The 15805-nt window shown below is 41.3% G+C and overlaps 1 protein-coding gene across 5 annotated transcripts in view; it reads left to right on the top strand.

Annotated features, from left to right (window-relative positions):
- PDE3A (phosphodiesterase 3A) overlaps positions 1–15805 on the top strand; it is a 227101-nt gene that overhangs the window by 12655 nt on the left and 198641 nt on the right. The window lies entirely within an intron of this gene.

A 15805-nucleotide genomic window follows, 5' to 3' on the forward strand; every position in this document is an offset into this window, starting at 1 on the left:
TTGGCGAGGCACCTTTGGAATCAGGGCCAGCTCATAGGAAATCCGAGGAATCGGGGCTTAACTGGAATCGAGGACATCTAAACCTGGCTTTCTGTGTGCATCTGTTGTGGTGAGACAGAGAGATGGCAAACACAAATGTTTCTTGGAGAGCTCCTGAGCATTTTTAAGTGATGCAGTAAAGACAGATTGTCCATCCCCTTCCTCTCAAAGCTATCCAATCTTTATTTCAGGTTTCTCTTCTGCTGTGTGTGGTGTATAAATCTAATCCTAAAATGTGTGATCTTATTCAGGGCTGATGGATAGTATGAACTTCTGGTAATAGTAACTGAGGCATAGTTTCAATGGTTTTCATTCCACCATTTTAGCTGCCATCACCCTTGGATCTAGAATTATCTTTTCCTTTTGTATTATGCATAGATGAACAAGAAGATCCTTAAGGTGAACCTTAAGACTTCCTGACTTGGGCTGTGATCTGCCACTTGAGCAGACTTTTTGAAAACCCTGAAAGTTTAAATTCTGTATGTTTATCATATCGGCATGCCTGGACATGGTGTCAAAAACCTTTGGATTTTTTTTTTTGTTTTGGAAGCTGCAATTTTTCTGTGTTTAAAAAATGGTAAAATTCTTCTAGCTGCAATAATATCTGCTTATTTCACATTCTGATCTGCTTTATGTATTGTCTCTTCTCAAATGAAAGTGGTAATGTGATGCTGAGAAAAGCATTGATTCTTAAGCTGAAGTCACTGTATTGCAAAATTTACTGATATGCTCTTAAAGAAACCCAGCCCAAAAAATCCTCAGATGTGATGAAACAGCTTCCTTTGCTGTCATTCAGTGCACTCATGAGAACTTGGCCTGGGGGGCTCTGGCTCTTTTATTCGGTTAAGGTTTTTAGAACTGAGATGAAAGTAATAATCAGATTGTCTTAATCATTTATAATAGCAGGTTAAGGAGATGAGAACTTTAGGGAGAAACTTGATAGCCCAGGGAGTATCTTTCCTGTGATCTTAATGCATTGCTATCTACAACAGTGAGTCAGTCCTTGTAAGCATAATTATGTCATACACTATCTTCTGAATGTTTGGATCTGCAATTGCAGATGGTTTTAATGAAATTTTAGATATCTAACTTCTTAGCTGTATGCAGGTTTGTTTTCTTTTTCCATGTGTTTATTTAATAAAAAGCAAACTTAAAGGTCATGATATTGATGGCTACATGCTTTGAGCTAACAGCTTGCTCAGTGCCGCTCTTCTGAATGGTCAAAAGGTTTTTTTGATCTAGGAATATTTACATCAGTGAGCTGGTTTTTCCTGCCTCATTCCCTGCCTTCTAGTCCAGGAAATCTGATCCTCCTTTCCTCTCTCATGGAAGACAGGCCAAACAACACAAGAATGGGCTTTGGGCACTTGGTTCTGCTTCTACATCTCAGGAGAAGTGAATTAGATTTGTTTGATGCTCGTCTGTGAGTGACCACCCATCTGCAGTTTTGTCTGGTGACATTTTTTCCTTGGCTTATCTCACTTCTTCAACCAGCATCTGGTGATTATTTTTTTTTTGTTTCTTTGCTTTTGATTGTTTTAGGTATGTGTGTATGTTTGTCTGTTTGTTGAACCAGAGAGATCCACCCATGGGTGTCTGTGGAGATGCTACCTCAGGTTTTAAGGGATGATAGAGTTACGTGGCTCTAGATGCAAAAGCTTGAATGCAAAAATTCACTGATGGAGGAAATTTCCATACATCAGAGAGAGGTTTGCTCTGGTAACAGTATGTGAAATGAGCATGGGAAGGCAGTTTCAGATGGGCACAGGTAAAATTTCCCAGTAGTGTGTGAAGTCTGCCCTAACAATGCGTATTAACTGGAGAAAGATGCTCACTGCTTTTTCATTTGTTAACACAAATCAAGAAATGCATTTAGGTGATTACTGCTGCTACTTCACCTCTCCCCCTCTTAATTTTAATGCTGTGTATATTTATTGTTCAATCCTTTGCCCCTCCATAGGGTTATGGTGGCCTTTCACCTTCGGGGCCTGTTTGTTCTGAGCCGTGGCTGGTGTGGCTCGTGTGACATCACAAACATTTGTGTTGGCAGTCCTTCCTCGTGGAGGACTCTGAAGTCTGACAGTGGTGAGGATGACTAAGTAGAGACAGATTTATGTGGAAATCTTATTAATACCCATAAAAGAGAGAATGAAGGCATAAGAAATTTGGCTCCAGAAAAACAACCAAAAAATGCTCTGTTCTTAGAAACATTTGGCATAGCTCCATCATGCCTTTTGTGGGAACTGGTTCTTTGTCTGGCCTAATCTAGACTTCTTTTCTTTTTTTTTCCAGAAGATTACTAAAGACTTCCACTTTTTACAAACTTTCTCACAGTAGAAAAAAATTAATTTTCACTTTGGTAATGCACAAATCAGTTAATTATTTCAACGATAATGAAACACAGATGTCTCCCCTTGTTCTTCAGCAAAGATTTAATGGTAGCCTTGCTGTGAGATCTTTCACTGCCTCCAAATGTCCATAGATATTACATGGTGCTCGTAATCAAAGTGGTTTACTAAGAAGGGGAAATAATTTTCACTTACAGTGTGTGAGGGCTGGAAAGGAGCTGTATCAGAGATGTGAAATCATAATTCAGTTTCTTTCATAACATGTTTGATACCAGCTGTGGGCGAGGAGCTTCTGATGCTCAGTGTGTGCTAAGGCTCATGCTCTTGTTTGTGCAGCTGCACAGATTTTCTGCCTAGAAAACCCATCTTCGTTTATGGCATAATCCATAGTATGTGCAGAAATGTTTCATAAATAAAATCACCTTTATGTGCTTATTGCGTGTGGGTAGAGCTTTTTGTCCTGGGAATAATTTCCAGTATATTGTTCCTGTTGAATCTGTAATTGAAAAAAGTTCTGGTTTGCTTTTAGCTATTCCTGTGATGACCTAGGCATTTGGTTCATTGGGATATTGTGTTTTAGATCTTTAACTGATCCATGTACCAGTGAGTGTCTTGTACTTTTTCCTTGTGTGTGTTATTTTTCCCAGCAAGCATGATATTCCAAGCTCACTCCTGATGTGACCACACACTGCTTTGAAATAGGAAGCAATAAATTAGCCTTTAGGGCTGGTTTATGAGCAAGACCTTATTCTTTGTTTACCTCTGCTTCTTGGATGTTTGCAGTTTTTAGGCCTGCTGTTAGCACTGCTACCGAAATTGTTACCATTTCAGAAGATCAAAGCAGCAACAAAACGAAGAAAAAAATGGAAAAAAATTCTTATCTGGAGAAGAAGATGATTTCTATCTTCTTATGTTTGCCAAGGTAAAAATCTTCACCATGAGCTGTTGCCTACAGCCTGGAGAGTCAGCTCACCTCCACTGTTCTTAGGTTGCTGTCCCTCATTGGAGGCAGTGGAAAGCATTCTGCATAGAGGGAATTGATATCCTGAGATGGCTTGTTGGCCAGCAAGGGAAATTTCTATCTTGGGTTTGAATCCCAGAGCTGTGCCCTTGTGATGACAGCATTGTGCTCCTCAGGCTCCTGAGATGGAATAGTTCTTTTTGTGAAGTCTTGGTAAGATTTCTGAGCTTTCATCCTCACCAGTGCTCTACTTCTGCTCCTGAACTTTTTTGTCATTTGTGAGAGCAGTAATGCTTCAAGAAAATGTTTCCTCAGGCCAGTAGGTTTTATCATTAAGTGGCTTTGTCAGATGCTTCCACACAGAGCTGCCAGCATTGAAGTCTTTTATTTCTTTGGTATTTGAATATTAAGTGGCAAATCAGTGTCCCCTCTGCTAAACTTGCTTAGCATTTATATTGGTATTCTTACTTTTAGGACACCCTGCAGACTACTGCCTTGGCCTTCTGAGGTGTGTCATGTATTCAATTTGTGCTGAACTGGATGGGCAGTAAGGGCATTTGGCATCTCCCAGGAATGAATACGCTGACAGATGAATCCTGTGTTGACTTTAATATAAAATAGTGTTGTGGGAAAGCCACAGAAATCACAGTGATTTCTTCCTTGGGTCAGAGACATGTACTGAAGTTGTTAGCTCTGACCTGCTGTCTTCTGAGTTAGACTTGTCCTGTATCTCTGTGGGATTCTTGGAAGCTGAGAGGGAAGGGAAGTGAGAGCTCTTTGTGTTGGGTGTAATGTATCTTGTTGGCCTTTCTTGAGGTAAATGAAATAATCAGGAGAGGTGAATTAGCTCCATGTTTGTCTGTCCCATCTTCTTCCTCACTTCAGCTATGTGATTTACCTGAGGCCAACTGGGCTGGTCCAAAATCCAGGGGCAGATGTGTCTGGATAAAATTCCTTTCAAAGGGAAGTGTGGTTCTCAGTGTTCCCTTGTTTGCCGGCCTTGGCTGGATGAAGCCTGGAAGTCCAGAGTTCCCCTGGAATTCTTCTCGTACTTCACAGCTCCTCCCTGCTTTTTATATGCAAACAACATTCTTTGAGAGGCCTAGAGGGCGGAAATGGCTATGAACAAAACCCATATTTTTTCTGATATGTCAGAAGATACGACGAAAAATAGTGTGCTCCATGTCTGCTCGTAGCTGATTTCTTCTCATCCTATTTATTTTGTAGAGGAAAAAAGCTTGATTGGATATTGGGGAAAACTTTTTTATCAATAATAGTAGTGAAGTTGTGCAGCAAGCTATGTAGAGGAATTTCATCCATGTACATGGGAGGTTCTTTTAGAATAGTGTTTTAGGTATTTTTCCAAGTGGGTCTAGATACCTGCTTTTTCTTAGAGGAAATTATATTTCTTGCTGCCAATATTTCCTGTTTACTTTGTAGAGGAAAAAAGCTTGGTTGAATATTGGGGAAAACTTCTTTATGAATACTAGTGGTAAAGTTCTGTAACAAGCTATATAGGGCAATTTAATCTGTGTACTTTGAAGGTTCTTTTAGAGAGTAGTGTTTTAGATACTTTTCCAAGCACATCTAGATGCTGCTTCTTAGAGAAAACCATAGTTGTTGCTGCCAGTTATTCCTATTTATTTTGTAGAGGAAAAAAACTTGGATATTGGGGGAAACTTTTATCAATGCTGGTAGTAAAGTTCTGCAACAAGCTATGTAAGGCAATCTCTGTACATGGAAGGTTTTTCAGAATAGCGTTTTATATATTTTTCCAAGTGGATTTAGATGCTTCTTCTTAGAGAAAACCATAGAGGTTGATGCTAATTTTTCCTGCATCTGCCTGTGGGCTGTGTCCCCCAGCTGCTGGCCAGGCTCCTCGTGCAGTGCCAGTTGTGTTTGGGGCAGACCCAACCAGTAAACTCCGTTTATGTTCCAGTCAGTGCCCAAAGTGGGGTGTTAATCCCCCTCCAGAGCCCAGGTGCCTGCCCTTCGAGGGGATTACTGAAGATCAGATCACATTTCTTGTCTCTTCTGCTGCCCTTCTCTGATTCAGGAGGTGCTGTGTTATTTAGTTTGTATTATCAAGTCGTGATTGGTGGCAGACTCTTTTTTTCCCCCCCCTTTTCTTCCCTGTAAATGATAATGTTCAAGTTCCAGGTAGGCTCCTAATTGCTCTTCATTCTGGCTTGGCTACAAGCTGATTTATCAAGTCCACTTGTTGACTTAATGCTTTTATGGCTGCCAAGAGAGTGCTACACGGCCTAAGTGAGATGGAGTGGCTGGGATTTGTTAGACTTTGTGTGTGGGGAGGTTTCCTAGCAGCCAGATAAGGGACAGCTGTTTGAAGGGCACAGCAGCACCCTGTCACCCTTGCTCACGTGAGGGAGCAGCACTGGGCTTGGGAGAGAGGAAGGGCTTGGGGATGGGTGTGTGTAGGGTACAGCACGTTCTGTGCCTTATGCCCAGCTGAGGAGTTCTCATCTGCTTGGGGTTTAATGCTTCCTGTCACTCCTTGTTTATTTATTTACTTATTTTTTTATTGTCATTTCGCTCTGAACTAACTGCATTGCTGTTAAAAATCTCAGCATGGCAGCTGTAAAATTGCCTAATCAACTGCAGAGGATAATCTTTGCCGGGGAGACCTTTGAATGCACTGACTGTCAGCAGGAATAGGTCAGATGCCTCCAGGTAACTTTGTGGGAAGGGAGCCTTTTTTTCAAAACTGTACCTACCCTGCTTTGTTAAGAACTAAGGAACTTAGTGGGACCTGTCATAAAAGTCCTCTTTTATGGTTGTGCTAAATCCTCTTAAAGAAAGCAAACAACTCTCTCATTAATGCTGCTCTGCTCAGCATAGAAATAAAGCAGCTGTTGTGATTGTCAGAGGCTTTAAGAAAGACTTGAAATTGGAAAGAATTTCCATTTGATCAGTTGATGAAACTCAGTGGGCTGTGACAGTGCATTCTATCTCCATTTTCTCTTTGGAGTCTGAGAAAAATGTTGAATTTGGGCTTGAGAACTAGTTCAGAGTTGCATTTTAAGGGGGTAGGTGACACCTGGGGAAGATAAGACAACAAGAACTAAGATTTTCATAGTTTTCCTGTAAGTCAAATGATTAAAAATATGTGAGGTTTGATGTATCAAACTTGAAGAGCAAATCCCTTCCTTCCTATGCTGGATTCCAACATTCAGCAGTGGAAATATTGAAGAATGTTAGCTGGAACTGATGCTGACCATATTGGTGGCCTAAAATACTTGGTTAAAACTACTTCCAGAGCCTTTTATAGCTTTGAAATTGCAGAATTGAATAGCTCTGAATTATACTAAAGCTTCTTCAGATGTCTTACCTTCTTTCTCTTGAACTGGGGAAACAGAAAAGGGAAAAAAAAACCAGAATCAAACATCCAGAATTACTCAGGCTTTTGCCTTTTTTGTTCTGGCATTTCCACTTGTGAGCCTGCAGTGGGTGCAGGGGCATTGCTTGAGTTAGCTCCTCAACAGCTCTGTGTTTCTGCAAGCTTGGGGCTTTGTGGAGTGTAGGACATCCCTGGGATCCTGGGCTCACCAGGAGACAGTAGGATCACTCTCTGAGCTCAGCAGTGCAAGTGACACATTTCAGGAGCAGAACAATGTTACATAGAGAATTTGATTGCCAAACAGAAGTGTTTATATATAGATTAAGTATATATGAGTGATTTTAATTGATGTGTGGGTACATGCAGGCCTATTAATAGATGGAAATAAGGAGAGGGAAAAGAGGAAATAAAGCATCACAGCTGTGATTTATCAAGATTGACATGAAAACAAATATTATTCCAGTAAGCAGAGGAAATTCTTTTGTAAAGCATGTACAAGAAAGGTATTTTAACCCACCTCAACGATTTCCTGCCCAGCCACATCCAAAGAAAATCAGACAGACTTCTTTCCCTGCCCCCCACAAAGGGTCACTTTAAAATTGTTTCTCCCCTCCTCCATTTCTCTTGATGTTGGGCTTTTTGTTTGCTTCAGATGCTTTGCTTTTCTCTTGTCAAATTCTTCTTTAAGGGATTTTTTTTACCTGGCATGTAAAACCATGTCTAAAAAGTGCAGCTGTGGGGTGGGGAAAGGATTTAGTTTTGTGTTTAACTGTAAGATGTGATGAAGGTCAAGGGCATTGATGTTCCCTCAGTGTAAGGCTGGGAATATTTGGTGTTCCTGTTTAGTGGAGGAGGAGGAGGTGCTTCTCAGTCTGGTTTGGTCACAGAGTCATAGAATGGTTTGAGTTGGAAAGGACCCTAAAGATCATCCAGTTCCAATCCCATTACCATGGGCAGGGACACCTTTCACTATCCCAGCCTGTTCAGAGCCCCATCCAAGCTGGCCTGGACCACCTGCAGGGATGGGAAATCTGCAGCCTTTTTAGGGCACCTGTTCCAGTGCCTCTCCACCAAGGTTTGGGAAGAGTCACAGGTTTTGTGCAGCTGCTCAAGGGAGGCAGAAGGAATAGCCTTGCCCTGTCTGCATCACAACTGTTTCCAGCTCTCAAACATCTGAAATCCTAACAATGTCTTGGGAGAAAAATGGTCAAGCACCATGAGTAACCAGAGACATGGAGATAAGTGCTTTAGGTGAAGGAACCTGGAAAACTCTTGGTGAACCCAAGGGTTGAATTTGTCTCTTAAAATGTTGCAGGTTCATCTTGCCCAACTTACCTGCCTGAGGGCAGCACTTCACTTAACACTGCAAGTCCCTAAACCTCTCTAGCATTCAATTATTTTTGTCTTTGTTTTTAGAAAGGATTTTTTGGAACTCTGTTCAGTACCACTCCTGCTTCAGTTGCCTGTCAGAAATGCAGCCAAAAGCCTTTTTGAGGTGGAAATTAAAAGAAAAATAGAAGAGATAAAGAAGGAAAATACTACTTAATTGGCTGCTCTGCTTTCTGCTACCCAGAGAAATTTCCCATTTCTCATTGGCAAAAAGACTTCGAATGCCTTGTGCTCATAAGTCTTCCCTCTCGATGTGTATCTCAAACCACAAACACACCATTTGTCTGCAGGGAATTATATTAATAATTTGAAGAGTGACTGGAAATAAAAACAAATCTGGTTAACATCATCCATGACCTGACTTGATTAAAAATAATTTCCCCTTTGAAAAACTATTCCAAATGCTGTTTCTGAATGAAAGTTTAGGTAATAACAGTGGCTGATAATATGGACAGAAAAGGATTTGAAAGAAGCATAACCTTGAGCTCCCTTCTAGCCTAAGCACATAGATTGGAAAAGAATGATAGATGAGGACTAAATGAAGGACTTCTCTGTGGCTCTTCATATTTTTCTTCTGTGATCTTAATACTTAATGACGAGATTTATGTTTTCAAACATAGCTTTATCTTCTTAATATATTGTAGAAGAGAAGACTGAATTGTGGAGGGAGGGGAAAAAGAGTGGGACTGTTTCTGCAGTGTTGAAATGCAGTTTTAGCTTCAGCATTTCAGGAGTCAGAGGTTTCTGCAGGAGTTTGTGCTTGAGGGGCATTTTCTGCTGCGTCACAGGTGATCTGGTCTGCTAGGGAGCCCAAGGCATTTCTTTGAGTCCTTCCCAGGTAATTGAAAGCACATTTCAAAGGCAAGGTGCTGCTGGGCCGCTGGCCCTTATTGCCTGGGCACAGCAGCCCCTGCCTGCTGGAACCATGGGAATTGCTGAGAATTTCAGACTGTCTGGGCTGCCAGGCACTGACCCCCAGGAAAACACTGCATTGACCTGAGGCTGTGGAGAAGCTTCCAAAATGGAATGACAGAAATGGGATTGTGGGTGTGCAGTTTGGATAGAAGTGTGTAACATCACTGGGTGGAAAACTTAGAATTTAAGGGTTTAGAATATAGTGATATATATATATACAGCAAGATGGAGGTTTTAGGGTGGAGGCTGGCCCTTCTTCACCTTCTTTGCCATGGGTTTGGGTGGTTTTGTGTAATTGGATAAAAAAGTCTGCATTGTGGGGCATGGGTGGTTGGTTATTGGGTTAAAAGTGAAAATAATTTAAGTGTCATTTCTTAATTAGACAGTTTATCCTTAAAAAGTCTTGTAGAGAGATACAGCTCCATTTTATAGTTTAAGTGCTGTAGAACTCGGGGCTTGTGAGACTGTAACAGATAAGAACGAATAAACATCGAAGTCTGGAAAAAAAAAAAGCCATCTCACACATTTAATCCTGACCTTAGCAAAAGAGAAGCGGAGACTACACCTGCCTACAGCAGCACACACGTGGGGACATCCCCCTGAGCACAGTGTGAAAGTAGCTCTTGAAGCATCTTGGTAGCCCAGGCTGGGTGCAGGCAGGACAGGGAGGGCGAAGAGCTCAGTCAGGTGCCTGTGTAGGAGTGGGAGTCAGCCTGAAGGAAAAGGAAATTGCTGTTGATGTGGGAACAGGTCAGGAAATTGCAGGGAGAGAGGGAATAGCCTTGGAGAGCTGCATCAGTACGGTGCTTTTATTCTGTGTGGTCTTGGGACTAAACTTCAGTTCAGGACTTGGATCTGACACAGGTCTTGCCTGTTGCTCGGTTGGTTTTGGGGGATTATGTGACACTATCTGTGACTTGCATTATAAATGGAATTAATGTGCCATTTTCACTGTCTTTTGCTTTTATCAGTTTAGATCTTAAATCAGCCCTGGTGCAAAAGGGTTCTTGCAGAAGGCTATTACAGGGCATATGATAATGGTCAACTTGGGGGTCTCTAAACTCACAGGGGGCTTGTAATTTCTGGAAATTACATAAGAAAATACTTCTGGAGTGTGCCATTGCTTTACAGACCTTCAGTGAACCAAGAAAGAAGAGAGGAAGGCACTTTAGGCCAGGAATGGTGCAGTCTTAACAGAGCAGCAGTTTTCTAGGGACTGTTCCATACAATTCCCTAATGGAGCAATGTGTCAGCCCATGGGACAGAGCACGGGGATCTCTAACGTGGTGCACTTTGGGAAATTAATTTTTAGAGAATTCTCAAAGCCAAGAAATGCTTATAATGTATTGTACTTAGGAAATGGTTGACTTCTGATTGTGATGGTGTGAATTATAACATCTGTATTGTCTCAGCCTTCATATAAGACTGAAAATGGAATGAAAGTTTTTTTAAATGGCTCTCAATTGCCCCATCTCTGGGTCAGAAAAGGCCATAATCTGATAGTGGGGAAGCCTGGAAACCCTACCCTGTGCCAGCCTCACTGGAGACCCTTACAGTCATTCCTGGTTATGTGCTGGATGCCAGATGGAAGCAATCAACCCAAGTTCTGGGGCTCTGAAGGGCATAGGGAAACCTCAGCCACACGAGGTTCCAGCATGGGGTCAGTTTGTTTGTCCTTTCTGGGCTGTAAGTGGGAAAACTGCAGTTCAGGCATAGAATAATGTATCATTTGTTAAGGAACTGGCTTGTCCTAGATTTGTTTTTTGATATCCAGCTATTTATGCAGTCCCATGCCAAGTACTGTGACATCACTTTTTACCTCACCATCCACCCTAGGAAGATGTGTGCTGAGTACACTTCTCCAAGAAACAACAGAGGGTTTTCAGGGTGTATTTTTCCCAGAAAGATTGAACAAGTCTTTGTTTCTGCTTTAGCTGTAAAACCCTAAAATGCCCCACTGCTGGTCTGACATTACCAGGTCAGGCACACAGCTTCTCTGTTGTGGCAGTGTTACCCTGCTGACACTCGCCCTTTTCCTGCATGAAGGAAATGCTTGTGGGGTGGCTCAAGGCAGAGGTGCTGCAGTTGTGCCTGGGCTGTTACAGAGCAGCTTAAATTGCCATTTCCCGAGCTGTGTGGCTGAGCTGGTGCCATTCCCAAAGGATTCAGCAGCTTGGTGTGTGGGTGCTCTGCTCCTCTGGTGTGGGTGGAAGCAGCAATCTCTGCACAAGCAGTAACTCTGACTTCAGAGGTAACACCTAGTTCAGTCACCTCGGTTAACTTGGAAGCTCATGGTAAATAAATTTCATGAAGTTACTGGATTTTACTCAAAACATTGCATACAAAGAAGTGGTTTATATTCCAGGTGTTTTTAATTGCCTCTATATTTATAAATGTGATGTTTAATCAGAGTAATTCTGAATAGATTTTTGACCAAAACTGAAATTTATTTGGAATGTTTGCATTGGGGAAAGCACTAGTACAACTTTATTCTGCTTGCTACAAATTATTGTTTTCAAGAACATTTTATAAGCATATTACTAGATTTTTACAGAGGTGAAATGTAGGAGAAGGAAGAGGAATAAAGTAGCAATGTAAGGAGGTTACAAAAGAGTTGAAATCAATAAAGAAAGCTAGTCTATATCCTGAATTAATCTGTGTTGCTGAAAGAACAAGTGATTTGTAGTTCATGTTTATAGGAACTTTTCTATTACTTATTTAATTCATTTTCTTTGAGATGCAAAAATCAAGCAGCTTCTTTTTTTTCCCCTGCTGGGAGATAGCAAGAGATTCATTAACTCCCATCAGAGATTCATTACCGCTGGTCTTTCCGCCTCGTATTTAAAAATTAAAAATAAGAGATTAATTTACTAATTGAAAAAGGGATTGTGTAATTTCAGTGTCTGCACCTTCTCAAAGGCTGTCTTGACTATTCAGTGGCATGCTAAGTGTGTCCAACTCTGTAATCACAAACTGGACCAAATGCTACAACAAAATGGGAAAAGGTCTATGAAATGAATAAAATTGCTGACACATTTACTGACAACAGAAGATCAGCTATACTTTTAAAATATAAAAAAGAAAAGACACTGTATCAAGGCTAGGCATTGCAAGATGGTCCTGCAGAGTCTGGAAAATGGGCATTTGAGCAGGAGCAGGAATTGTGACTGCCAGAAAAATGAATCAGCATCATCATCTGCGTTCTTCTCAGGGTGACACGTTTCTAGGAACTCTGATGCACTGGCTGGTTTTATCACAAAGATGTGATGGGCTCAGGCTCCTAGTTATGTTTGTTTAATCTCTTTGTGCACTTGAAATAAAGATGCTGGTACATGTATTGTGTCTTTGAATAAAGTTAACTTTTCTTCTTTATTTTGTAACTTGGATGTCTTGTGGTATGTATGTGTGCTTGGGAGCTCTTTCTTAAAAATGAACACTTTGAAGACTACCACATGTGTGGTTTCTGTTAGCAGGGAGTGTTGCTGTCTAGGGCAGTGATTTGGATGGTTTTTACTATGAAGGAAAAGTAATTGAGCTCAGTCAAGCAGACAATTTGGTCAAAATGTGGTGAAAATAAAGAAAATCCATCTCTGTGTCTCAAAACTTATTCTTGTAATGGTTGTATGTGTGATTTAAATCCTCCATAATTAAAATGATTCCTGTGCTATTGCTGTTTGACAGACCCAAATAGCAGAACCCATAAATCATTGTTTGTGTGGCCTCCCCAAATGCCAGAAGAGGCATTCACTGCCCAGCTTTTGCTGGTCATTGATCCTGCAGCTTTGTGTTTTGCTGTACTTTGTTTCTCCTGGGTTGGAATACCTGTGTATAGGACACGTGTTGCTTCTTGAACTGCTCTGTGATAAGGAGCAGTAAATCTGTGTGAGTGCAGTAAATCTGTACATTGTCTTTGAGCACGTGGCTGTTGTTTTTTTGCTTGGTCTCGCTGCCATGGCAACTTTTAACACTGCCTAAACTTGGAGGAGGGGAAGAGCTGTTCACACCTAACCTGTTGGTGTGGTGGCCTTTGCTGGTGTCTGCAGCACTGTGCACTGCACTGTGCTTATTCTGTGTTCCTCTTGTGCAAACCAGCCCGTGTGAGCAGCTCCAAAAGCAGAGGATGAGTCTGTCAAAGATGAATGGGTCAGCAGAGCCTTGCTAGACAAGGGGTTGTGTGGTGTTGTACTGGTAGAGAGCTCCAGGTAAAGGACTTAGACCTCATTCCCAGTTTGTTCCAGTGCTGTACAGCACTGCTTTTATATTCATCACCGTGGCTTTCCCACTTTTCTGCCCCTCTCAGTTGCTGGCACTCCCCAGTGGGGATGGCAGAGCCCCGTGGGCAGCTTGGCTCTTGTGGGGCTCAGACCCCATGATGTGATACCTGGGGTTCCTGAGTTAGGCTGGCACATCACTCACTGACTGCTTTCAGCTGAGTGTTTCCAGAAGATTGTCATGTCATTAGTGTGACTTGTGGTACCTGTTCCTTATTTGTGGGATGAAAGAGAACCTGACTTGACTATTCAGATCACAAGCCTAAGGATGTTCTGTCATGTTGGAGCCTTGGGTAGCAGGTACAGCATCCCAAGAGTTTTCATGTTTCCTTCTTTCCTTCTCCCTCCTCCCCTTTGGAAAAAGTTTTTCAATAGAGATCTGTAAAGCATGGGGTTTTGGTTTTTGGGGTTTTTTTCCTATGAAAACTGTGACTTTCCTTGGTTTGCCAGTGTTTGTCCCTTCCTTACCACTCGCCTTCATCACCCTTTCTCCCAAAGACAAATGCAGAAGTTTCTTTGAAACAGATGAAACTGAAAAACAGATTAAAAAAAAAACCCTTTCAGCAAGCATTTTCTGTGAACTTGAAGAAGCAGTAACTCTCTTTTGCTGCCTTCCAGAAGGCTTGATTTTGTGTTGTTTCATGCCTGGGATGGCTGAGGGTGAGGTCTGTGGAGCTGCTGTGAAAGGGCTGTGCGTGATAAGAGTGGGAGGCACAGTGTCATAATTAATGCTGTCAGAAAGTGTTTTTTCAAATGTGACTAGTGCTGTATTTCCAGCATATTGTATTCATTTTCCTTTTATTGTGGTCTGACAGTACACCCTGAGCTCAAACCAATTTCTTAATCCTGAAAAGGCTCTCAAGTCAAATCTGGCTGTGGGAGTTTAGGCCTGAAGGAGTTTAGGGCTGCTTCACAGATGGAAAAAGTTACTTTTTCCATTAAAACAGGAATTAACTGGCTTTAAGGATCTTATGATCTTTTTTATCTTAAGAAAACTCTTCAGTAATAAGAAGAGCTTAGATTGTGATGGTCTGCTAATCGAAATGAAGATGTTCTGGTTTATGGTGTTTCCATAGCGTTTGGGTGTAATGAAATACTCTCAGTGTTAACAGAAACAGGATGAATTTTCCTTAATGAATGTCATGGAAAAAAGTTCAGAATTAACTGCATATGTGAAAACTTTTTTATCCTTTAGTGAGTATTATTGATTAATTGCATGTTTTAAATTTGATTGCAATAGCAAATTGCTTGAAGGGATCATGAGTACAGGATTTCCTGTCTACAGCTTTTTGGGAGCAATGTGTATGTTGGCAGTCAAATAACCCTGTAACCTTTAGGGTTGTTTCTCCTTATAAAGTTTGCTGTAACTCCTTTATGTGACATCTCAGCATCTCTCCAGGTGTTACCAAATTCAGGTAACATGTGCAAACACATCAAGCTGGAAACACTTCTGATTTTATAAATACCTGTAAACATGACATATGGACTTGATGTTTCATGTATTTTATACTTTGCAAGTAACCATGTTTAATTGTGTTGGTGTGCATCCAGACACAGGGCCCTTTCACACTGGTGTGCTTTGATATTTGTGTGCTGTCTTTTCCTCTTGTTATGTTACATAATAAATGCAGCCTTCAGGGGAGCTGCAGGTTGGACATCAGGAGGAATTTCTTGTTGGAAAGGGTTGGCAAGCATTGAAATGGGCTGCCCAGGGAGGTGATGGAGTCACCACCCCTGGAGGTGTTCAGGAAAGGATTGGGTGTGACACTCAGGGCCACAGTGTTCAGTCATAGGTTGGACTTCGTGTTCTTGGAGGTCTTGTCCAGCCTAAATAATTCTGTGATTCTATGATTAATTACTTGTATGGGGAAAAGGACATTAATATGCAGAATGGACTGAGTTTGGAGCTATTTTATCATGAGAGGATGGATTTGTCTGGTGAGAAACATGAAATGGTGACCTGAGACCATCATCTTGGTCATCCCTAGTTTGAACCACTAGCCTGTTATCCCTGGGGAAATTTTCTTTGACAGTGAAGAACCCATAGGTGTTGGAAAGCACTGACTGGGAATCAAATTTATCCATTTCTGTTGCCTCCTCAAGGAAAGCTTTTAGAGCCTTACCTTAAAGTGTTCAGTAGCGTGGATTTTGAATCAGGTTGGTGGTTTGTCTCTCTGTAAAGTTGGCAGATTTTCATTCTGTAACCATAAGATATGAGTACATACATGTGCTTAGATGGAAGGATTATTATTTTTTCATCTTGCTAGCCACCTCTGTGTAAATGCAGACTTGATTTTGGGGGTTTGTGAATATTTTGATGGTACCTGAATGCTTTTTGCAGCTAAAGGAAAAATAGGATCTTTTTAATGCTTGAAAATTGAGGTGCATTCATGCTCTCAAGCACAAGTACTGCACGTTCTTTTTTTCTGATCTTCCTGCTGTTATTTTGATTCATGTGATGCAGGTTTTCAGTAGTGCTGTAAATGTTTACTTCCAAACCCAACGTTGTAAGGTGAGATTCTCA

This window comes from Passer domesticus, chromosome 5 (assembly GCF_036417665.1).
Source record: "Passer domesticus isolate bPasDom1 chromosome 5, bPasDom1.hap1, whole genome shotgun sequence".
In the NCBI taxonomy this organism is placed as follows: Eukaryota; Metazoa; Chordata; class Aves; order Passeriformes; family Passeridae; genus Passer; species Passer domesticus.